This window comes from Vespa mandarinia, chromosome 23 (genome assembly GCF_050613455.1).
Source record: "Vespa mandarinia isolate Hongniang chromosome 23, ASM5061345v1, whole genome shotgun sequence".
Classification (NCBI taxonomy): Eukaryota; Metazoa; Arthropoda; class Insecta; order Hymenoptera; family Vespidae; genus Vespa; species Vespa mandarinia.
In genome coordinates, this window is record NC_140832.1 from 560225 (window position 1) to 586083 (window position 25859).

Sequence of the window (25859 nt, forward strand, 5' to 3'; positions counted from 1 at the left end):
ACAGTAAATACATAGTTCACGCAGTATCGTGTTCTCGTCTTTAAAAATGCAGTTACATTTCTCAGAGCATACCGTCAACGGCGGCATTAATTTTTAATTTTTATACGGCGTAGCCTTTTCTCTGTCCTACCAAAGTGTTGACAAGATGATAAAATAAACGTTAATCGGAGTACCTTGCTCCACGGATCGCGTGCCCGAATAAACTGTGGAAAGTTAGATAGAGAAGCGATAATTTAGCGGTTCTCAAAGGGATCAACGTTTATAATTTGTTCGAGCGTAGAGAATCCGCATGAGCGTTTAAATTATCCGTACGAGTACTGGTAATATGGCATCCGTTAATTCGTCAGTTTATATCCCTCACGTTAATTATACTCGCTCTTCTCGAAAAGGAACATTTCTTTGACGAAGAAATTAAGAGAAATTCTTTCATTCCATTTCGGTGAACGGTCGAAATAGCACAGCTGGTATCGATCGTATGTGTCACGCGTAATTACAAGAGGTCGAAGGGTTTCTTTCACGGCCGTGAGAGATCGTGTCAACGACGCAACCAACGTTGCCTCTATAGACTATACGTGCTAATTGCCTTATCAATTTACGCAATGTTTGCACATAAAGGAAACTGTACGTATCTGCATTCACCGTCATCATGTTCCTATTACCACAGATACATTACATTAATTATGATATCAGGTATTATCGATTTGTCCGCGGGGATATGACCGATTTTCCACTTTCAAGCACTTTACCAGTTACGAATGAATCGATGATTCCCTTCTTTCTTTCTTCCTTTCTTCCTTTCTTTCTTTTTTCTCCTTTTTTTTCCAATCGATTTGCCGCAGGATACGCTTCGAGATTAAAGAAAGCACTCTATGCTTTTTTTCACGTCGCGATACTTTCGAGAAAATGCTGAAAGATGCGAAAGGGCTTAGTTAAATTGCAACTGAAAACTCGAACCAGATAGAAAATATTGAAATTGTTATTTCAGCTTAACGCGTCGCTCTTGCGTATGATTGGCTTCTGTTGAAAAAAGATATGAAATTGAAAATACGAACGTTGCTAATATTTAAAATATGAAAGAATTTCGAATCGTTCTAAATAAAAAATTTTTCATCTCCAGTGCGTTTCTTCAAAAGAATTATAATAAATTTATCTGATCTAATTATATATATATAAATACGGTTAGCTATGTTCAAAAGGAAAATATTTTATAGGCACACTGAGATATGCAGCCATTAGCCCGGCAGTACTTGCGTAACAAGATTTATAATTATATTTCGATAAATCGCAAGTAATACCGACACAGATCTCACCACGTGAAGGTTGCTGCATGTGGAGATCCACGGACTAATAACATACTAATTAATCGTGTTTAATGAACCTTCCTTCGACCCGGTCAAGTCGATCGAGGGTGCATCGAACGCGACTTTGCTCTGACCTACCCGACGCGGTAAAAAGCATGGATATAATTAATTATTATTAAGTATCTATATTAAAAGTGCAGAAAACACTTTCTCTCTATCTCTATATAAAACTATAATTAATTATCATAATTATTACATACAGTTTGCATATTCCCGGGTATATACAAAGTATATGTATTTTATAATCGTAATAATAAACTAAATAACTAAATCTAAAATAAATATAATTTGTATTAACAATATATATATATATATATATATTTATATTGTATAATTGAATTTTATATATAAACTTAATTTAACTTAAATCATCAATTTTTAATTAAAACTAACATATTTCCAACTATTTTCATTGATCGCATTATTAAATAAGAAATTAGAGATTTTTTTAAAATTAATTAAAATGACTGGAAATATGAAAAAAGCTTTTCATAAATAATTATCATTTTATTAATAGTATTTATCTATGAATTAACCAATAGAGTTCCATGCTTTTTAAACTATCTTAATATCTAAGCAGCAGATAATCGACCGATCTGCTATTATCACCTTAAAGTAACCTTAAAAATAACTTAACCTTAAAACTAGAATTCTTAATAGTACTATTAAGGTATGAACGTGCTTAAGCGTAAAAATATAAGGATAAGCATAAATAAAAAGCTGAAGCATAAGAACTGCAACCTGCATCATGCCTTATAACTATATTCTTATAAATTAACATGCAATGTAAAAACAAAAACATGTTTAAAGAATAACCTTACTAAAAAATATACCAATTTGCAAGATAATGCACATATAATACAGTATAATATGAAAATATAGTTAAAATTAATTACATATCATTTTATCAGCATAACAGTGTTCAAATTTGCTATAAATTTTTTTAATGGCTTTTTCTATATTCAAGCACGCATTTTAATCGTCAGCAATCTGAAAAATAAAAAATATTATATATTATTAATTAACTATGATATAATAAAAAATAAATGGTACAAAATTGTATAAATGCAAGAATGTGGCAATTTTAATCTATCTTTTTGTCGATATTATTAATGTAAAGAGTAAACCAAATCTATTCCACAATTGAGATAAAATATCTGAAATATATAGTATAAATAATTAAACATTTGATTAATAAATGTTATTTCAGTATTAAATGTTGAATTTATTACTAAAGTAAAAAATATTGCGAAGTTAATGAATTTTAAATTTAATGAAGTAAAGGATTTTAATAAATATAAAAAAAAAGCTTCGGTACATCTCAAAAATATATGAAATTAAATTCATTATTAAAAAAAAAAAAAAAAAAGAAAAATTGTAAATAATTTTATTTTGTGTTTTCCTTCAGAAATATATATATATATATATATATATATATATATGAAATTTTAAACAGCAGCCATTTTAACCACTATCTACCTGAAACAGAAAGAAAATGTATTAGTCATACGATATTATAATCCAATAAATATTTAAACGAGCATGCACATTCGCTTGACATGCCAATATGCAGATGCACTTTTCAATTTAATTCCCTGTCTATTTCTATCAATAAGATAAAATTTTAACGCGCGTGATTTTGCGTTAGAACGTTTAATATTAACGCAATTAAGAAATCTGAAAAAATATCATATTTGGAATAAGGATAAAAAATATATGAATATATGAAAATAAATTAAAAAAAAAAAAATATATATATATATTAATTAATACGAATTACTTTTTTACTAATTAAAGAGTTAAAAAAAATTGTTAACGTTAACGAGTGATAATTAATATTTAATGTTTAATAATAAATGAATTCAAATATGTTCTAATCTAACTAATAACTTGTGCATCTGTTTGAGAATTTAGGCACGAATTTGACGTGCCAATGAGATGAAATGGTCCATCATCTCTAGTTATAACAATTATTAATGACGAGCAATATGACAACGTGGTTAAATAATAAATAATAAGACTAAAAAGCCATTAATGAATGGTTCGCCATGGATGACAACCTTCGAATAATGACTTTTAGTCGATAGTTGCTCTCTTGAGCCACATTTTGTGGGAGCCTCTTCGGCATGTAGCCTCTTCTTGCTTCGTATCCTAACCACTGCTTTTTAAGGGCATTCCCTAAGCGCAACTCATAAAAAAATTAAAATAAAACTTTATATATGTGTATGTAAATATATATAAAAACACACATACACACACATTTCATGAGAACTATTCTAGCCTGTGGACGATCAATGGACCGAAAGAATCCACCAATCGTGCGCATTCACACAGGCACATTTACTCGAATGCATCAGCAGATATTTGATGAATCTAATCGATGAACCTATTACTAACCCTTCGTAATAAAATCATTATAATATATCGGAGAAAACAAGAAAATCTATGATACGTCTTATGGTCTCATTCTTTTACATATTTGACCACTTTTATTACGTATCATTACTACTTTTACTTTATCATACATATATGATAAATTATATGTTGTAAAACTCGCGAGAAAGTCGAAGGGTTAATGTCATATACTTAATACTAAGTATCTTAAACACGTTGAAAATTTATTGCTAATTTATTGGAAATAAATTTTGTAACAAACGCAAAGACTTTATAAAACTTCATGATACTAATATATCTCGCAATGCAAAGCGTCAGCAAAATATGGAGAGAAAAGAAAAACGAGCATGCTGATAAATTCGTAAATATGCTAAAACTTTGCATAATAACCGGAGACGAAACTTTCCACTCCTGAGTGGAAATTGCAACCTGCGTCATTCCCGGTCCTACCTGCTTAAAATTAAACATACATTCGCACAGAAAAAGTATGCTATCTGCCTGCCTAAAACCTATATTTAAAAAATAGCAAAGCATTCGTTCCAACACACACACTCCACGATTCTCTCACATGCCACCAGGGTGCAAAGGCCTACACTAGAGAGTATGCCCCGAGGCATCTCCGACACCCTAGCTCAAACGCGTATGATTCTTAACTAATTAGGGATACGTACCAATTGCTGTAATTGACTATCAAGGCTAATGATTATTGCGTTAATAACTAAGGCAAAGATACTAGTATATATTAGTGTATATACATACTAATGGTATACGAGTATTTGAAAATTTTCACAAAAATATGATAAATCTATTATGCAAAACGATATTAATAATTATATATTATAATGTAGGATATGTAGGATATAATGTAGATATTCTATTCGTTTAAAAGTTATCGCGTAATAACGATATACAATCCACCGCCTAACACGCACACACATAGGTGAAATGTAAATCGTGCGCAATCACTAACGCAATGATAGTCATCAATAAGGGGAGAACTTAAAACTAAAACCATACTCAACTGTTTCTCACTCATACGAGTAACACCTGGGTATACGCATAAATGAGAACGCAGAAAGCATGGGGGAGGAAAAACGGGAATTAGTTTATTAGAAGCTGAAAATCCTCATCTAAAAATTGATTAATTTATCATTTGCTTTCTACGGGCTATGACTCTACAAGTCTCTTTATTTTTTTAACAATGACTCTACTCGACTTTTTTCTTTCCAAAATAATGACTATACTGAGACTTTTCTTTTATCAAAAAAAATTCATTAAATATTTGATTAATATTTTATACAATAATAATTAAAAATTCTCGGACGACTCCTTTCAACGAGTGGCTATTCTAATTATAAGACAAGATCATGACTTTATCACTTGTTTTCAAGAATCTATCCGTCGCGTTTATTTTCTTGTTCATTTGATTCGATCTAAATATATCGTAGTAAATCGCGATTGAATGGACTAAATATGAAGCAATGCATATAACGTAAACCACATCACATGCTTTTTCAATGAAATCGGATAAATGAATGCCCGATTTCACAATTAATATCGCGTGCAATGTCGAACGAAACAATTGCTAATTGATTGCATTGTTAATTAAAAAACGACTCGTGATAAAACAAAAAAACCCTATCCTGTCCTAATAAAAATAAGTATGCACAATAGAGAAACAATAATGAAACATATACATAATTAAAAATGAACCACTCGCGAGTAAATCCAAAAGAGGAATTACTCACGGTCATACTCGTCAATAATACATTACAAAAAATTACAACCAATAACTCGTGCCGATTCGGACCTTTCATCCTCGACATGATTGAGCATTGGAGGGACCTTAAATTTGTTCACTCACTACTTAAGAAGTTCTGTGATGGCTCCAAAACACTCGTTCACCTTGTAGCTGGAAATTGAGGGAAGTTGATCCACATGAAGTTGAAAACGAGCCACGTTGATCCATAGTAGGTCAACGTTTTTGTAAATTGATAAAACAGGATCATAATGATGATCTGAAAAAGAATCGAAAAAGAATTTTTATTAAATTTATTGTAATCAACAAAATTATATAATATAAATTATTAACTGAATGACATTTATCAATTTATACTTACCAATATTTTTCTTTTGAAGGAGTGTCATTTATCATTTATCTTCGATGATGCACTGACTTTAATGCGCGAACGGTCTGTGCGACTGTTTTAAAATAAACTTACAACTTTAGACGAACAAATTCTAACACTCAAATAGCTTTTAAAATCGCGAAATTGGATGAATTATAACGAACAAACAATGCTTCTAATTCGCGATTTTGATTTTATCTAAACGATAACAACACTTCATCCATTGTCACGCGTACAATTGCAATGATGATCTGGAAGAGAAATATAGACGAAGTTATTATTATATTAGTATCATTATTATAATAAAAAATTTGTTTGAGTTATTAAGGAAATGTTTAAAATAGAAATTTACTTACTGGAGTCTTTGTTGATCCTATGCACGATGAGCATCCTGCTTCAGGATAATGATGAAGGATCCTTCTTTCATTTGAGCTGAAAAAAGAAAAAAGAAAGATTATTAGTATGATTGTATTAGAATAAAAAGTTATTAAAATTATTGAAGAACCATTTAAAAAAGAAATTTACTTACCGGAGGTATTGTTGATCCTTTGCATGATGTGCATCCTGCCCCAGGGTAATGAAGAATAATGCACTAACACTGATTCTACAACGCAAATTTCTATTGACTCTAATTTTATTTAATCAGATTAAAAAATAAATTAAAATATCACTTTATTTATTGCTTCAAACATAATTGTAATGATGATCTGTAACAGAAATAAAAATCAAGTTATTAGTATCATTGTTATAATAATAAATGTTTTAAATTCTTCATATATATATGTATATACATACATGTATGTATATATATACACAATAAAAATATTCGATAATAAAATATATATCTGAAAGATATTTAAAGATGAAAATGCGTGTACGTCCAAGTATTTTATAGAACTGAAAAGATTTTGTCGATGACCTTGTAGAGAGACGACACTCGGATTGTTTTTCGCCGAATCATTTCTCGGAAATTTATAGCCTCATTTTTATTTACATGCCGAGTGTTACCTATCTTTCTCCTTTAATATCCTTTAAAAAGAGATAGACTTACTAATACGCATGACAAAGACAAAGTATGTGTAGAAAAAGATCCCAGCTTTACCCGAGCTCCTTCAATTCGTGGAATTCTTTTAGTCCAGGAAATTGTAAGATTGTATTATAAGTAGAGTATAAAAGTAATTGTGTGTGTGTGTGTGTGTGTGTGTATATATGAAAATCGAATTTAATTTGAAATTCAATTGATTACGATTGATTATTAATAATTATTAATTAGAGCATCGTTAGTAAGCGAAAAAAGTATCGATTTGCTGAAAATAAGATTAGAAAAATCGAAAAAAAATGCGACGCAATAAACTTTCGGGGGGAGGGACCCCGAGATGTCGATTTATTTTTTGCAAATATTTTTCAAACGTGAAGATGCAAATACTTGAAAACAATACACGTTAAAAAACGTGTTATAAGGAATCGATTGATATATATGATAAGGGTGTATGTTAGAAAAAAAATACTAATTACCTGGAATTAATGAGGACGATGTAGATTCCGTGTCAAATTGATGATTTTTGAAACAAAATGGCCGTCTTCATTAAAACCGTTGCATAATAAGGACCGTACATGCATAATGGGGTACCTGTGATATATATCGGCAGTCAATTAAAATATTTTTTTCGATAGTTATTATAAAATAGAATAAAATATAGAATATCAGAGCACAACAATTATTATATTATTGATTGGAATAACGAGAATAAATAATCAATTTTATAATTAAATAAATCAAATTTTTAATTACATAGAATGTGCGTACATATATGAAAATCGAATTTAATTTGAAATAGAATTGATTATGATCGATTATTGATAAATTATTAATTAGAGCATCGTTAGAAACCGAGAGATGTATCGATGTGGCGGAAATAACATCAGAAAATTCGAAAAGTATATATGACGCAATAGTCCCCCGGGGGGAAGGGACACCAATTTATTTTTTGCTAATATCTATCAAACTCGAAGATCCTACGACTTGAAAACGATACACGTTAGAGAACGTGTTATAAGGAATCGATTGATATATAGGAGAAAGGTGTACGTTAGAAAAAAACTATAATTATCTTGAATTAATGAGGGCGATACAGATTCCAATGTCTTGCTCGCGATCGTTGGTCAAAATGGACGAATCTGTCAAAATTGTTGAACAATTTGCGCCGCGCATGTGCAATACGTCACCAATGCCAGATTGTGAATCAAAAAGATATTAATTTTTTCACATATTATTACGTAATATCATAAGTATCTAACATATAATGAATAAAAATAATCATAAAAATCATTAAAAGTATTATTAATCGTAATTATGAAAATAGATAATTTTTTCCTAAAAGAATAAATAAATAAAATAAATAGGCACATGTATCATGCGTACGTATAACTTCCTTCTTGTCCTTGCATCTCGAATTAAAAAAGAAATAATTAATAAATCGAATAATCAAAGAACAGAACTATCACAGATCTATAATAAATCTTCCTTTAAAATTTTTTTGTAAAAATATTTTCTATAAAAATATTTCGTATAATTTTATCTTTCGAAGAAGCTCAAAACAATATATATATATATATATATATATATATATATATATATATATCATAATAAAGTACTGAAATATGACGAAAAAAAAGAATCAAAACAAAGATATTGGATTACAGATGCGAACACGTCTAACCTAAATCAATTCTAAGAAAAAATATTGGCCCACTGACCTATTTAATTTCTTGGAAAATACTTGTTTTCAATGCCAAGGTAGGCGACAAAAAAGTCTCTTATATACTACTACATGCAGACGTTGAACACACACATACGAATGTTTTCAACCGAGCTCGCCGTCTACGAGCGTTAATAAAAAACTTTCTATATATATATACAAGTATTTCGATGCACGATTTTCTTATATATATATCTATATGTAATATATATATATATATACACACATGAATTCTTAGAAAAAAGTAGGACTTATTTCTACATAAGTTTGTAGGTTATGTATTGTCTTCACTCTGAAAAGAAACGAAGGCATTAATACGCATCAAATGGACGATATTTTTTCTCTGTTAATTAAACCGTACGATCAAATATAAATAATATTGCAATACTTTTTTAATAATTCTATCAAAATTGCATAAAGTGTTAAACAAAAAGTATTCATCAACGAAAATATAAACCGAGCAATTGCTTCGAATTGTTTTCCATTACGGTCAGGTAAACTGTGTGTAAAAATGAATTGCATTTTATTCAGTCAATATAGTTGAAATAAGTTAATAGATATATACACAAACACAATACGCATAGAGGGAAGCATAAAATGTTACGATTGACATAAAATTCCAAAGAGAATTGAAAAATACCATTCCTATATAGAAAGTTATAGATATGTGAGGCTTTTCTCGCGATGGTGAAATATATAGGAATACCCTCTTTGCAATCGTGTTTAAAAAAGTAGAAAATAAAGGACACAAACAAAATAATAATTAAAAAGAAAAAAAATTATAAAAAAGAAGAGGGATAACTCCTATGGTTTCATTGGAAAAGCAACGTTTTGACCATACGAAAACTTGATCCTATCCTCCTCCTCCTCTTGCTATATGTTTTCGTCTCTACTCGTGTTCACATCCTCCTCGTCGTATGGAAATAACGTTTCACTTTTTTATACTATTCCATGTTTCGTATGCACATCGAGAGAGGCACCTCGTATTTTCGACTCTATTCGTTTATTGGCAATGGACCAAACCTGCAGGACGCATAGTGGTATAGAGCAAAATTACTATCTCGTGTTTACATCTTTTTTCTTTCTTCCTCTATCTCTCAATTCTCTCCCTCCTACTACTACTCCTTTTTCTCTCTTTTTTTTTTCTTTTTATTTTACTCTTTTTACTCTTACAACCGAGTTTCATGAAGAAGAGGAAATCGGCCGTATCATTTCACCCCAGTCTCTCTATCTTCCTCTTCGTCCTCCTCTCTTTATTTTGTCTTCCATTAAATCGAATTTATTCAAGGCACTGGCAACAACGATAATTTTCTTCACCTGTTCTTTCTCTCTCTCTCTCTCTCTCTTTCTCTTATTCTCTGTCTCTCTCTACCTCGAAATAAATGTACCGAGAAACCTCGTCCGAGAAAATCACGACACTCTGGCGAAGCCATTTATCGCATCAAGATCATTAGCTGTCTCCCTTTCTTCCTCTCTATCTCTCTCTCCCTCTTTTTTCTTTCTTTCTTTCTTATTTTTTTTTTATCTTTCTCTCTTTCTTTCTCTCTCTCTTTTTTTTACCTACGATCGCGACGCATGAATGCCTCATGCAATTACTATAACGAAGAGAAGCGATTCGTTTGCGCGCTACGACTATCGATGGAAAGAGAACGTTTCAATTTTGTTTAAAGTTTTTACCTGGATTTTTTAAATGTATTCACATATGCGCGCCATATGCACGTGCACGTATTACAAATATTTATCGAGGGAAATCAAAGAAATTGGCTGAGGTAAAATCTATTCGAATTTTCTACAAAGTTTATATCTAACGTATAGGAATGTATTGTAACGTTTCGACATTTTATACCGATTACATGTACAGTACGCGAAACTGAATATCAAATTCAGAAGAGAAAATTTATTTTTACATGATTTCGATCGAAAAGAAATTTTGATCAAACATTTATGTAGAAATGTTAACATATTATTAACCGGATTATTCGATCGATATACAATACATACAATATAAATAATTATTAAAACTACAAAAACATATAACTCGTCGTCATAATATACAATGTAATGTTTATTGTGTTGGTAAGCGTTTCAGTTAACGTCGACATATACTCAATTTTCCTTTTTCATATTTTAATAACGATTTTAATAACGATTTTAATTCGATTTAATATGAACATAATATATCACTTTTTGCATATAATAGCCGGTCAATAAAGTGTTAATACGGAAATTGTGAATGTCCGTCGTCTAGTTATTTTCTTTTTTTTTAATTCCATATGTTTGCTTGTATTCCTCGTGTTTTGTTCACATTTGAATTTGAACGAATGAAACAGTTCGGAGAATATTAAAAATTAGGGATATAATACATATACAGAGACTGCGAGCCCTTGTATTTTCTCTTTTCTCCATTCTCCGAGCATTTACCTTTCGGTCCAGATATACAAGCGAAGTATGTATATATATATATATATATATAGATATATATACATATATATAGGAAAGAGGGATGGTTGGGGGATGAGTAGTTCTGCGGCAAATAAATTGTCGAAGGTCTCTTTTTATCTATTTCCTTTTCTCTCCTATCATCAAGTCGACTTTTGTCGCGCTCTTTTCTTTTCTCCTTTTCCTCTCTGTTCACGGCTTCCTCGTTATCCTATTTTCCTTTTCGCCTTTATTTACGACATATTAAATTTCCATTTGCGCGACAATAGCGTACAAAACGAATGCAAGAGTGCGTGCATCATCGAGCGAGCGTTATCTATCTACCCACACACAAATACACACACAAATACACACACAAATACACACACACAAACACACACATACATACATACACATATATATACATACACACATATATATATATCGTTCAATAACGTAATCGCTTTTGTCTACGATAAAGTATCGCCATTTTGTCGTTACTAATTCTGCTCTCTTATCTCAATCACCCGCTGTCATGGTGAGTCATTTTTTTATTTTCCTTTTTAATTTTTTTAGAATATCACGCTGATAATAATTATTCTTTGCAATTTGAGTTTTTAACGAGACAGAGGGAAAGAGAGAGAGAGAGAGAGAGAGAGAGAGAGAGAGAGAGAGAGAGAGAGAGAGAGAGAGAGAAAGAAAGAAAGAGCGATAGAAAACTTTTTATCTTTTGCCTTCTATGTCAGCTCGTTCACCGTGAATAGTTAAGATCGAGCTCCCACCAAAACTCCTCCAAGCAGGAGGAGGATGTTGAAAAGAGAGGTGAAGGAGAGAAGGGGAAGGAGGAGAATCGTTTTCATGCATTAAACAATGGCCGTCGACGTCCTTCGAGCTTCGCGATAAACGGGGCTATCAAAGCTAGTCTCAAAACTTATTCGACTTCTCTATCTGTCCTCCCTCTTCATCCCTCTATCTCTTTCTTTCTCTCTCTCTCTCTCTCCCTCTTTCAATGCTGAGCGTCTTTAATACAACGAATGAATAGAGTTATGCGCCTTTGGATGTAGATAGCACCTATATTCGAAGGATCAGAAACTCGAGGAGAACGAAGAAGTTTCGCAGGTTTATGAAAAAAAAAAAAAATTGGACCGACAACTAAGTGCAATGTGAATCGCGATAGCTCCGTATTTCGTGACTTAAACTATCAATGGGGAAACTTGATTCTGAAATTTTCTTTTGCCGATATAACACCTTTTTAAAGGAGTCACCAATTAGTAGAAGCAGCTTCGTTTTATAATTTTTCCTTTTTCTTCTTTTTTTTTTTTTTTTTTTTTTTGTAAATTTTAATATTTATAAAAAGAGGATTCTCTATTACCACAAAAATTTATTTCCTTATAAATATCTTTTGGAGGAGTAATCATCCACCCAGCTTTATACATTTAAAATGATATAAAATTATACATACCATCGTTTTATACGAGTAATCCCCAAATAATGGTATTTGGATTTTAATGTGATATCGATTAAATTTTAAACCGAGAATAGATCGAATTCGTGAAAATGTTCCTTCTATTTTGGAATCGAGCCTGCTTCCTGCAGCTGACGCGACATAAAATGTACGAGAGTAATGTAGAAATCGATCCTTCGTCTAAACCTTTCGACAGCTTCTCGTCTTTCATGATACTTCTTTTTAAAATGACGTTAAATCGTCATCAGATCTTTTAAAGTATTCAGGTAACGTTCTTATATTAATTTTTCTAACTTTTTTATTGATTTTGCGTGCATGTAGAAAATATCGATAGAGTTCCTTCATCTGAAACTTTTATAGAAATTATTTTACATCAGTGATATTTATCAACATTTAATAATTATTTATTACGAATTTGACATTAATCGGCTTTACTTCTACAATAAGAATATTTATTTATATATATAATTAATTTATGTTTTTTATGTTACATCAAAATGCTATATAAGTAATAATGATTTTTAAAAACATCACATACGCCATGATCGAATTACCAAGAGAATAAATTTTCGAGCTCTCTCTCTCTCTCTCTCTCTCTCTCTCTCTCTCTCTCTCTCTCTTTTACTATTTTTCCTTGCAAACGAAACGCTGCTGTAATAGCGTCTTCGAATAAATTTCCGTCACCAGCACGGTGACCCATTGCGTCTTTCTGCAAGATCATCGTAAAACTTGTCTAAAAGAAAAAAACGAAAAAAGAAGAGAAAAAGGAAGAAAAAGAGGAAAAGAAATAAAAAATATTGCTGAGAGATGTGGTGCATAGAGACTCTCTCATTGAAATATCGTTTAAGTCCATGTTACTATTAGAAGATAGTACTCAATAAAAAGCGAAGAAAAATAAAGAGAGAAAGAGAGAAAGAAAGAGAAAAAGAGAGAGAGAAAGAGAGAGAGAGAGAGAGAGAGATAGTAATTAGTTGGTACAATAAATTACAATTAACCAATGTTGCGGGTCGTACGTTCTGAATCCGTCGGATATTTTTATTCAATGATGATTCTTGATTTTAGTTAATGAAACGATATAAACCGTTTCTGATATTGCGGCTATTGATTTTAATTTAACAGCGGCCGACTTCCGGCAGCCGCCAACGTTCGCTCATAAATCAAAGATCGACGTTCCGTTTCTCCTATCCTTGTTCCCGATGTTATCCGTCTGTTGGCGATTAGCGAGGGTGAAATTTTCCGGTAACGTTTAAGAAAAAACTAAAAGTGCATTGGTAAGATCGAAGGAAATCAAATTAATCGACGATCAAAATTATAATCTTTTTCCTCTCGATCGATCTTATTTAATTGATCGACTTTCATTAGTTAGATTTTTACGTTTGAAGAGAAATCGATATATCGAAATGTTTGATAGATATCTCGATCGTGACATATCCATTTAAAATTATAGATATTAGTGAATAGACGTTCTTATACGGTTGAAAGACCCTTTGAAACGAAGACTAATCGCTAATGGGTTCACTAGCCCTTACAGTTTCTGAAGTTTGGAAGCGAAGTGGCACACATTAACCCTTTGCCATCGAACATTCCACCTGGCTGACCACGAGCGTTCGTTCTACTACACCCCCGTACATGCACCAATAATCTTATTACGTACTGATTTATTTGGGCCATCTACTACCATGCTCGATTATCTCTTTCAGAGATATTTAAAAAAAAAAAAAAAAAAAAAAATATCGAAACTTTTATCGAAATAAATAAAAACAAAATAATTTCAACGATAATAAGAACGAAGTAATGCAGTAAGGATTTTGCATTAATGTTGTAAGCATTCATTATCTCAAGTACCGGCCATGAAAACGACTAGAAAGAGAGAGAAAAAAGAGAGAAAGAGAGAAGGAGAGAGAGAGAGAGAGAGAGAGAGAGAGTGAGAGATAGAGATAAAGATAGGGATGAAAAAAGTGTCATGAAAAGGGACGAGGACGATACCGAGCGTGAAAATCGTTGCTTTGGAAACGGAGTTAACGTTCGCGTCTTATGGTTGTACCGTAGTCGTAATGCCCGGAAGCGATGCGTTCATTCGTTCGTTCGTTCGTCCGTCCTTATCTCTCAGTAGATATTATCCCTTTCGGTGGTCCAGTATCTCTCTCCGGCGTGGCTGGAAACATTTCCAGTCGAGATTTTTCACAGTCCATCGTTTCTACGTCCGATACGATCCTTCCGACGTGCTGACAACACACGGACGGTGGTACTAGAACCCAGAGAAATTTATGGTCGATTCAACCTACTTTTCGAGATTCGACTTGCTATAGAAAGAGGCAGACAAACAGAAAAGACAAACAGATGGACAGGCGGATGGACGGATGGACGGATGGACGGATAGATGGACAGGGAGAGAGAGAGAGAGAGAGAGAGAGAGAGAGAGAGAGAGAGAGAGAGAGACGAGAGAAGTTGGGTTTAAAATTAATCGAGATCCCCTCCTAGTCGCCATTCGTTAACGAGACGCACCTGTTAAGAATAATAGTTATCGGAAACGTCTAATAGACCTATGTCCACGTAGGATAGCAACCAAAGAATTGGTCGGTTCGACGACTTTTCTCTCATAGTCTAGTGTCAACGTTACCATAAAGGGCCGATGTTGCTGTCACGTCGTTCTACCCTGGATCCGTTTTTGTCGTCAAGCCAACCATGATGTATGGTCGTCGTTCTATACTCGCGTTAACCCTTTATGGGGAGCACCGAGATACTTGAAAGTGTCTCCCCGTGTGTGTGTGTGTGTGTGCGTGTGTATGTGTGTGTGTGTACTATGTGACAAGATCTCAACATTGATAACGATCTATCGATCACTATCTTCCCATTCCTTTTTTCATCGGTGAAATCATATCTTCAAGAGATCGGCGATTTATTGGAAAACTTTTTCTTTTCGATGAAAAATGTTATAGTCGTTTTTTAAAGAATTTTCTTCTTTTTTTTTTCTTCTTTTTTTTTTTTTTTTACTTTTTTTTTCTTTCCTTGCAAATTGATTTACGAGTTATATTGATGATTTTCTATCTTTCTCTTTCTATCTCGTTGAGTAGAGAGCAAATTAGACCCAAAAAAGGAAAGAATCCCGAACGATGGGTATCGAGGATCTTCAGCAACCCTTAAGAAGATTCGACTCATTATGTTTTTCTATGGAATTCGTTTGAAATCGTTTACGTGAGCATTCACGTTGCTCGCGTTATTAGCCTAAGGGTCGTTCCCCGTCCTTCTACGTTTCTCGTCTTTTCCTCTCTTCTCCACGCGTGAAAATTCTCTACGGCACTTATCACAACAGAAGCGAGAAGAAAAAAAAAAGCGTGCGCTTATGAAGAAAAAATTCGAAAAATAAGAGAAAAACGTGAATTACCATACGAGAATATCACAATTTCTATTAACCACTATTATCAATTGCAATTTGATAAATAAAATATCATCTCGGATGAAACTCATTCAATAAACTTTTTTCCAAAATTTTTTTCATTCTAAATTCAACGTTCCTCTTTTTGTTCAGATCGAAAACATTTTAGAAACAACTTCAACGATTTTAAATTAATGTTAATATATCGTCGAGAGACCGATCGCGAGTATGCAATTCTACGTAATTATTAAAGTATCCACATATAAAATCGTGCAACTCGTTATTATAGTAATTTTTTATTAAATGGGATATTATCTGCGTTTAATTTTGATATTACCTATTTTCCTAAATTTTAATATTTTAATAACGATTTTAATTGAATTATGAACACCGCCGATGAAACGTAATTATACTTTTTGCATATAATAATTGGTCGACAATGTATTAATAGCTCTGAAAAAAGATTCTAATCGAATGTATGTACGTTAAATCGTAAAATATCATGCTAGTTAGAGGTACATATCAGTTAGCAAGAAAAGGGGTGATTTGAAGTGAGAAAACGGAAACGTATATCGATTTCCTAGCTTCAAAGGTGTTGTTCGTCGTTAGAGTTTCCGTCCCTTCGTGTTCTTCGTTAAGAGAACAAGACGTAGATAGAGCTCTAGACGTAGAGAGTTCTCTTCCTCTCTCTCTCTCTCTCTCTCTTTCTATCTCTCATAGTAGTTGCCGACTACGATCGGATGCTTGTAAGTTGCGGTTAAGCTATGGTGTCGGTTACGCGAGATGGGATGTTCTTCATTGGCTGTCGTAAAACGATCGACGAAAGCGTGCCATATATACATGCAGGTGTGTTACCGAAAATCGCTTGCGATTATCGAATTAGCACGATATTGGCAGCTTTCAACGTAATCGAAAGACGGAACGCATGTAAATGCATTTACACAATATCGATCTATCTAGAATTGCTAGAGAAGTTTTACATTTCGAATCGAAAAATTTACCTACTTCTTTTCAACGTTTTCCTTCCTTCTCAAAATATATTAGAATAAGCAAAAAAGAAAGAAAAAAAAAAAAAAAAAAAAAAAAAAGGAAAATGTCGAGCAATTTTTTCTCTCTTTTAAAATAAAAATCAATTTTAATACATATGATAAGGCAACAAGATTTTTGGTGAAAATTCGAACCAACGAAGACGAGGCTCTACATTTCAATCGTCGAGATATAGTGTAAGAGGATGTAGATATCTATTTTAATTCATGGAATACTCTTGAGAAAACTCTTGGATATACATATATATTCAGTATATATACAAATATATATATATATATATATATTTTCTCTCGGTAAGATCTCCTTGCTCGCTACTACTTGTACCTCGATAGCACGAAGATGTAATAATTTTAATGGTATCGAGATCTTCTCCGAACGATACTTTTTAAATCTCTTTATCTCTCTCTCTCTTTTTCTCTTTTTCTATTACATTTGTAAGGTATCAATTTTTTAAATCAATTTAACTTTTTTTTTTTTATAACAAAAAGAAAGAAATGGAAAAGGGAAGATAACGGATTACGATACTATGGAATAAGATTAAAAAATTTGTCTGCAAATTTTCTCGAATAAATTCGAATAATGGTCAGTCATTATTATCACTAATGACAGAATTTAACGTCTTTCGTTTTAGTTACATCGTCCTTTACATCCCCGCAACCGCAGCACCCACATACCGTACCTTTCTCTTTTCTCTCCCTTCGTTCTTTCATTTCTTTCTCTTTTATTTCTTTTTTTTATGCGTTGCGTCACGATTCCGTGAACGAGCTTTTACCGCGTGCTTTGCCTTACCCACACGCCTTTCCTTCCTTTTTCCATTTTTTCCCCCTTTCTTCTTCGTCCTCTTTTTTTTTTTTCTCGTTCAACGAATCTTTGCCCTCACTAGACAGAATGGAATCGAGCAATAGAAAAGAATTAGGAAAAAGAAGGAACCTAGTCTCGTCGATATCTAAGAGAATAAATTCGAATACTGCGATGAGTAGAAGAGAAAATGTGTGTATTCTTTTAAAAGCTCTATCGATTTTGTGATAAAGAAAGAGAGAAGAACGAACGAACGAACGAACGAACAAGCTTTTTCTCTCGGTGTTGACTCTACTAAAATACACGTACTTAACCTATCTAATATTTATTTTTAAGAAGGTATTTTACTTAGAAAAAAGAAAAGAAAAAAAATCATCATTATCATCACGTTCGTCGTATTAAAATATTAAAAATAAAATGCCGTGATAAAAGTTCGTACAACGTTTCATAGAAAAATTGTACTCTCGAGACCTCATAAAATTTTGCTTCCAATTCTTGGTTTTTTTATTTTTTTTTATTTTTATTTTTATTTTTATTTTTATTTCCTGAAGATAACGATACGATCTACTTAACGCGACAGAACGTCATCTTGACTCCACCTCTTTCATCTTATATACTTGCTCGGCTCGTGAATCGACGCAACGTGTCCCCTTTTTCGTGTTTTAACGACTAGGATAGATCGTAAATATCGATTTTTATCGAACGATCCTCACATTTATCCTCTCTCTCTCTCTTCCTCCCTCTCTCTCTCTCTCTCTTCCTCTCTTTTTTTACACGTGATAATAACTTAAAAATTTATGATAAGTAACTTGGCCTTCGTTTCGTTCATTCATTTTATGATCCATTTTGAACGTTGAACAAACTACTCGTACATTTTACATCGTTGTACTCTTCATAGCTCTAGACTCGGAGATTTAACGTTCGTTAATTTGCTCGCATACATGGTCGTTTACGCAGCGAGTAACTATATACATGCGTTACAGGGAGAGAGAGAGAAAGAGAGAGAGAGAGAAAGAGAGAGAGAGAGAGAGAGAGAGAAGAGAGAGAGAGAGAGAGAGAGAAGAAGAGAGAGAGAGAGAGGAGATCGTTAATTCGTTACAACGTCGTTTATCGTCGACGATGGAAAACGAGAGAGCGAGAAGAGAGATTTTCGAAAGGTAAACTTCGACGAGCTGTGGATCGTTAAAAAAGATTTTGATGATAGGTATCAACATTCGCAATATAAAAAGAGATATGTTATATTTATATCTAAATCGTTTAGTAAAGTTAGAAAAACGAAAACTGATATATTAGTATGGATTACGATTAATCATAGTGATGTGACAAGTTGATAAATATACAAATATGAACAAACGATTACTATATCGTATAAAAAAATTTACATTTTTAACACAAGCAGAATGTTTCCATTGGTTTATAATTTTTGTTTTAAAGAATATTCCACGAATTTTCTTGATTATGTTAATATAATATAATATAATATAATATAATATAATATAATATAATATAATATAATATAATATAATATAATATAATATAATATAATATAATATAATATAATATAATATAGGACGATTCGATACGAGTAAAACTCGATAAAGTAAAGATTTGCATACGCTGAATATTCTAGTTATCTTATATACTTACTTTCGCTTATCGACCTGACCGATTATCGCCTGTTGAATTTAATCCATAAAAAAATGTTCACAAGAGTTAATTATTGGGAGTAGAAGATTTTTCGTAGTTTCATCGCAGAATCGTTTACCCTGACTTTGGTAAACTGGTCTTATAGCAAATCGACTTCCATTGTCCGGGTACTGGGCTTTAATACTGAAGGACGACATCTGTCGAGGGAGTGACAATCGACCTGGAACAATACGGAGATTGAATTATGAGGGCCGAGGGCTTGTCCTTTGTCACCTTCTCTTTCTATTCTCTGTCTCTCTCTCTCTCCCTCTCTCTCTCTCTCTCTCTCTCTCTCTCTCTCTCTCTTTCTCTCTTTTTCTTTCTTGTTCCGACGTACGTACGTGGTTGGTAGTCGGTAATTCAAGTGTTCGTGCATCGATGTGAGTTCACGTTGAAATCTTTTGTCGGTTCCTTTGTGAACTATTTTACGATATACCGTCGTTCTCGAAAATGGCAATCGATAGTTGTAAAAGGATAAGAAACAAAATTCTCTTTCGAAAAGCGATCTGCGATCGTATCGTAGATATAAGAAGTCAGAAAAAGAAAAAGAAAGAAAGTACGAAAGGGAGAAAAAGATATCTATGTATGTGTGTGTGTGTATGTGTGTGTGTATGAGTATAGTAGTGATAGGAGTTTCCAAAATATCCACTATGTTAACGCGTCCGAGTACAACGCTGGAATGAAAGCTCTTCTCTCTCTTAGCCTATATCCTTGAGTTACCTCCAATGCCCCCGGCCGTTTCTTGTTGTTTACGTTGAGGCGCTTCTCAAGACTTCCAAGAAGCCCAAGTAATCTCTGGACGTTCGCGCACGTGATTCAAACTTTCATATTAAATATCGATCGTGAACATTCCTATTCCAGGATATGGACAGGCATCTAACAAAAAGTGATCCATGTTTGTATGAGATATCCGTTCAATTCGATTGAATTGTCTAACAAAATACAAGCTGAATCAAAAGTTTCTATCGGTAATTTTCAAAAAGATCAATTATTCTTTTTTTTTTCGTGACTTTTTTTCAAGTTAAGTTTTTCTCTAAATCGTGAAACTCATGGCATAGAAATTTTTCACTCGTCCTGTATAAAATTTGTCAAGACGAGTCAACCTTTTTTTCATTTACATTTTCATTCTTCATTTACATTTTTCATTACATTATAAATGTTGGCCAATATCGGAGGCCGAAACTATTTTAGAATTTTTTATGCAATTATCTCTCGACAATGGTATGTAGTGGATATTGAATGAATCTCTGTTCTGCATCATGAAACCTCGAAAATGCAATTGGTTGTGTCACATGAGATTCCTCTCTCGAACAATGTAATTTATTTACAAAACCACGAGGAACGAAGAATCGAGTACACAGAGAGAAATCCGGTAAAAGCAAAGCGTGTTGCGTAAAATCCCTAAGGAGATGCATCGTAATATAATTTTTCAGATTTCGAAAGCGTATCGCGTAGCTCGAGAGTCTTAATATCGGTGCATCGATATCGTCGTCGTGGTTGGGTAAAGCCGCGCGTTTTAGATAGGAAATTGGAAAATTTTCATGTAAACCGTACGACGCGTCGTGTTAAGTCGGTTGCTAGTGGAAAGAGAAAAAAAAAGGGAGAAAAGAGAAAAAAAAAGGAACTAGGTATCTATCGGATATTTTTCGAGGTAAAAAGGAAACTCGGTTGCTTTGTCTCGATAAAGATTATTTTTTAGTTGTTTGGACGATACCGTTTAACGTGTTAAAAATTTTATTAAAAAAAAAATAAAATAAAAGAAAAATAAATAAAAATAAAAATAAAAATACAAATAAAAATATATCCTCGTATATCCTGATAGGAAGGTAAATCCGTTGTATACCGGGGAAACCAAAGTTACGCTACCGTTCGATTCAGATACTCAGGGTTATACGGAAATCCTGAATTGGTCCTGGGCTTTCGGTACTTCAGAGAAATTCGCGGGAAAGTAGTTGAATTCGATATGCCTCGGCTCGAATGCAGTGCTCCAAGTTTCTCTCTCTCTCTCTCTCTCTGTCTTTCTCTCTCTCTCTCTCTCTCTCTCTCTTTCTCTCTCTCTCTCTCTTTCTCTCTCTATCTCTGTTTAATTCGTATCGATGTGGCCAAAATCATTCAGCCATAGATACGATCCTCCTCGAGTTCGAATAATTCACGATTAATTCAAAAATTCATCGTATTGCGCTCTTAATGCTTTAACGAAGCTGCACATTGAATGCATATGTATATCGATCAACGAGACAGCAGGAGACACACAGAGAAAGAGAGAGAGAGAGAGAGAGAGAGAGAGAGAGAGAGAGAGAGAAAGATACGAAACTCTAGAAATTCGCAAAAGTTAATGGCAAAGGCTAATCGATCGAGATCGATATTTCGCTCTCATGTGCCTGACCGACTTTCTCTCTCTTTCTCTCTCTCAGACGAACAGAAGACGGCTCTTGTTAAGCCGGAATATCGCTGAGTGCGAATAATTTTTGTTCGCCACGGCAAGGTGGCTGAGTTGGCTCGACGTCAAAAAATTTCATCGCTTTTGAAAGAGATTTCCAAAAGACGGATGATTTTTAATATATATATATATTTTCTTAACAGCTCATTTTTATTAAAAAAAAAAGAGAGAGAGAGAGAGAGAGAAAATCAGACGAAAAAAATGACGATAAGGAAAACTATAATTAGGGTTATTTAACATCAAAACTAAAACGTCGGCTAGCGTCAGACTGGTATGTAAATTGGAACGTTTACGTTCGCTGGTGTAACGCATATGCTGATGGGGTTGCAGAAATTCTCGTGGACGTGGTAAGCGTGACGACGGTCTTTCCTACCGTCCCCTCTCGTCTCTCTACGTTCTCTTTCCGTCGCACGGACAAGCGGAAATGCAAGGGAGGATTCGAGAATACGTTCGCATAAATCGCAGATGCAACGGCACGACGTATTACAGTGGCTAGAGAAAGCTAGCTCGGTCAGATATGCTCACGAGCACTTTATGCGTCTTGCCTTATTCAGTGAACGTTCTAGAATAGTCCTACTAACAACAACGTCCATCCGATTGTCTTCCTACTCGATTAGACTAATGCTTCTCTATCCTGTGAAAATGGTAATCCTCTGAGGTTGCTACCTGTTCCGTTCGATCTCTTATGCGAGGAATACTCTTGACCGCTCGTTCGTTCTCTATCCTTTTCGAAGGTAGAAAACCTTGGGAAAATCCTTTTAGAACTTTTCGATCAAACGATCGAAAGTCAGCTTTAGAAATATTCCATAAGAACTTTTCACCAATCTCTCCAACTCTTTAGTAAAGAACGCGAAGAGGTTAGTGGTAAACGTTAAAGAACATGAAAACTCGAAACTCGATATATCGCTCGATTTATTTCCGTAAGGAACGGATTTATACGAATGAATGAACGAAAAACCAACTAATGAACCGTCTGTTTCAGCTTTTTATCAAGAAAGATGAATAAAGAAAGAAATAAAATAAAAACCATAAAGTTAAAAGGACAAACGATACGTTAAGCTCGTCCACTATTATCGAGCGAAAGAGAGAGAGAGAGAGAGAGAGAGAGAGAGAAAGAAAGAGAGAGAAAGAGAGAGGAGGGATTAAAGTGAAAAGGAATGTTGCGTGGGTGAAACTCGGCTTATTTTTTGCACAAATTTCCGGATAATCAAAAGGTAAAGCGCTAAAATTGGCATGAATATTAAAGAGGTTAGTAGCGAGTTTTCGTAGATAACGGGGAGAAAAAGAAAGAGATAGAAAGAGAGAGAGAGACAGAGAGAGAGAGAGAGAGAGAGAGAGAGAGACGACGCGTATGCCTCGATTAAACTTACCAAGATATTTCTCCTGACGATGGAGTTAACGCGTAATATATATTCTTTTAAGATCTAAATTCTCCACGAGAACGATAAGAGAGAGATAGAGAGAGAGAGATAGAGAGAAAGAGAGAGAGAGAGAGAGAAGAGAAGGTGGAGAAAACGAGGACTAGGACGAGGACACCGAGTCGAAGTTATCGCTCTGCGGCTATGGAAGGGCACAAATGGTAGAGGCACGTTATTATCCCGAAGGATTAATTTCCAACACGGCACCGTGCTCCAGGCCGACGATTCTCGTCTAATTGCCGCGATCCCCGGATCTCAATGACAATCGGAGCACAAGCGAGAGCATGAGAGAAAGAAAGAGAGAGAAAGAGAGAGAGAGAGAGAGAGAGTTCTCACATCGACGTTCATTGATAACCAAGAGTTCGAGCTACGTGTTCGTTAAATTTTTCGAAAGTCTCCGCTTTCTCTCGACCTCGTATTCCCACTCGTCGCGTACTACAAACTTTTCATTGTAATTTACGAGGGTCATTGTTAATTATTCGTAAGCCCAGGCACAAAACTTTATCCCTCAAGTTACCCCCGCAGCCATGCGCCACCACCATGCGGTCGTGGTTTTTTTTCTTTCCCCCCGCTCATAAAATACGAACTTGTTTCCTAGCATCGGAAGTAACGTTAACGATGATTAATTCGACCAAAAATGCATTATGACCAAAGATAAAACATACTTGGTGGGACAGCTCGTTAGACAATGCTCGAATTAATCTTGTCCACCTTTCGTATCTTCTTATCGCGTTGGAAAATTATTAAGATCGTTTCCTCGTTAAAAAAAAAAAAAAAAAAAAAAGAGAAAAAAAAGAAGCAGAAAGAAGAAAAAAAAGAAAGAAAAAAATATTAGGAACATCGAAATTGTTTACTTAATTACTTGGACCATTTCGGTAATTACTTGCCATAATTATTTATACAACTAAATCGCAATTATATAGGATCGTAGACAATAATATTTCCTCGTACGCATGGATAAACGTTTAACTATAAATGATCTCCACTGTGTGCCATTTAATCCTTGCATTTTCCAGAGGTAAAATCCTTTCTCTCTTTCCCTTTCTCCTCTCCCTCTTCCCCCGCCCCTTCGTCGTTACCTCCTCCTCCTGCAGTCATAAACAGAGGTATCGCGGTTTCTCCCTAATACCAGAGTATTAAGTTTGAAAGAAATAAACGGTTAAGAAATATATAACTGCGTTTTCTTTATTTCCAAAACGAATTCACGACGTTCACTCGGTACTTTGACAAAAGTCACTTTACCATGGCCTTTATTCGTTTTCTCATTCTATCGACTCGTATTAAAAAGGAAACGAAGAAAGGAGACAAGAAAAAAAGAAATAGAAAAAAAAAAAAAAAAAAAGAAAAAGAAAAACATTCAAGAAATGTTCAAAATATACAGAAAAGAGAAAGAAATATTCTCTGCTAGTGACTTTTACGAATTATCTTACCCAACCCGTTCGTTGCCACTCTCTGTTCTCCCAGTGGTCCGATCCACAGGTGCGGCTACTTCTCGACGCTTAACATACAAATGAAGCTAATGAGACTAATGAAACTAATGAAACTTGTGGAAGGTTAATGAGTAAAAATACGAGATTCCCGTTTTTCTTATGGAAAATACAAGGAAGAAAGAAAAAGAAAAAGAAAATAAAAGAAGAAGAAAGGAGGAAACAAAGAAAGAAAGAAGGAAAGAAAGAAAGAAAGAAAGAAAGAAAATTATTAGAATAGTAACGTCGAATTAAAAAGAAGATTTCTCTTGGGTGAGAATTGCAAGTACATTGCTCTTCGCAAAAAAAAAAAAAAAAAAAGAAGAAAGAAGAAAGAAAAAAGCCGATCGGGAATAAGCACGTAAGCGAGTCGAGTGAGTCGATTTTTCCATAGGGCCGTACGAAGAAGTACTTTCAGCAAAAAAGAAGAAAAAAAAAAGAAAGAAAAAAAAAAGAAAAAAGAAGAAAGAAAAGGAAAAAAGAAAAAGAGGAAGTCGACGTTCAAGACGAGTACGTTCGAGTTTTCGATCGAAATGGACGAGTAGCGTGCAAACTTGTCTCGTACTTTGCCTCGCCATTCATACGTGTTTAAACTGCGGCACTCGTGACGCACACGTCGCCAATATTACGGAAGCACTTGAGAGAGAGACCGTGAACAAGTAGTAGTAGTAGTAGGGGGGGGGAAGGGGCCCACCCGATATACTCTGTGGAGCGATCGAACGTGAGCATAATTCGAACGAACATCGAATAAATATATATATATATATATATATATGTGTGTGTGTGTGTGTGTGTGTGTGTGTGTGTGTGCATGCATGTTAGGTATAGGTTTTATACCTACTTTGTATGTACACGACATAGGAATATATTCTAGGGATATATCTATAGACACGGAACAAAGTAATGTACATTGGGATGCTGATAGAAGAGCGTGCAAATTAGCTGTCTAGGAATATCAATCGTCGTCGATGATGATGCATCATCGTTCTCGTCCTCGCTTCGTGGACGTAAATACCAATTTTCCTCGTGGATTTCGATCAATTTGATCGACGTAAGTCTTCGAGTCGAAAAACGAATGAAATATATATATATATATATATAT

At 33.8% G+C, this 25859-nt stretch overlaps 1 protein-coding gene across 2 annotated transcripts in view; it reads left to right on the plus strand.

The window, feature by feature from the left end:
• The window catches only part of LOC118450027 (monocarboxylate transporter 10), a 97607-nt gene that overhangs the window by 5663 nt on the left and 66085 nt on the right, over positions 1–25859 (plus strand). The gene's annotated exons all lie outside the window — the stretch shown is intronic.